The sequence below is a fragment of the Coniophora puteana genome (genome assembly GCF_000271625.1).
Source record: "Coniophora puteana RWD-64-598 SS2 unplaced genomic scaffold CONPUscaffold_10, whole genome shotgun sequence".
Taxonomy (NCBI): domain Eukaryota; kingdom Fungi; phylum Basidiomycota; class Agaricomycetes; order Boletales; family Coniophoraceae; genus Coniophora; species Coniophora puteana.
The window spans coordinates 115,242-115,671 of NW_006913062.1; positions in this window are offsets into that span (position 1 = coordinate 115,242).

A 430-nucleotide genomic window follows, 5' to 3' on the forward strand; every position below is an offset into this window, starting at 1 on the left:
AAGCAAAATCATTAGTAAAAAGCCCAAGTTTGATGAACATGTTAAGTACGTGCACTGTCGGATCAAGCAAGAGGTGTCGTTCTCTCTTCATCGGAAGTATCCTGTCATTTCTGCATTAAAGGTGTTAGTTTCAGCGTAGATATCCGGCAGACAGAGTCACCTTTAACTCTACAGCGCTCTCCCTCACCGACTTCCAAGCCTTGTTGAAGCGTGCCTCCATGTATGGCACGTTTGTTGGGTCATTGATCCAGGCGCGAGTGAACTCCCATCTATACATTGTAGGGTTAGATAGGTAGATAACGAATAGACATATGTACTTGGGGGAGAGATCGTCTTCGGAATGACAAGGAGCTTGCCGCTCTGCCCAGTCGTCGACGTCCGTGCAGTGTCCGTGGCATCTGCAGCCCCCACAGGAGAGCACGGTGTCGAA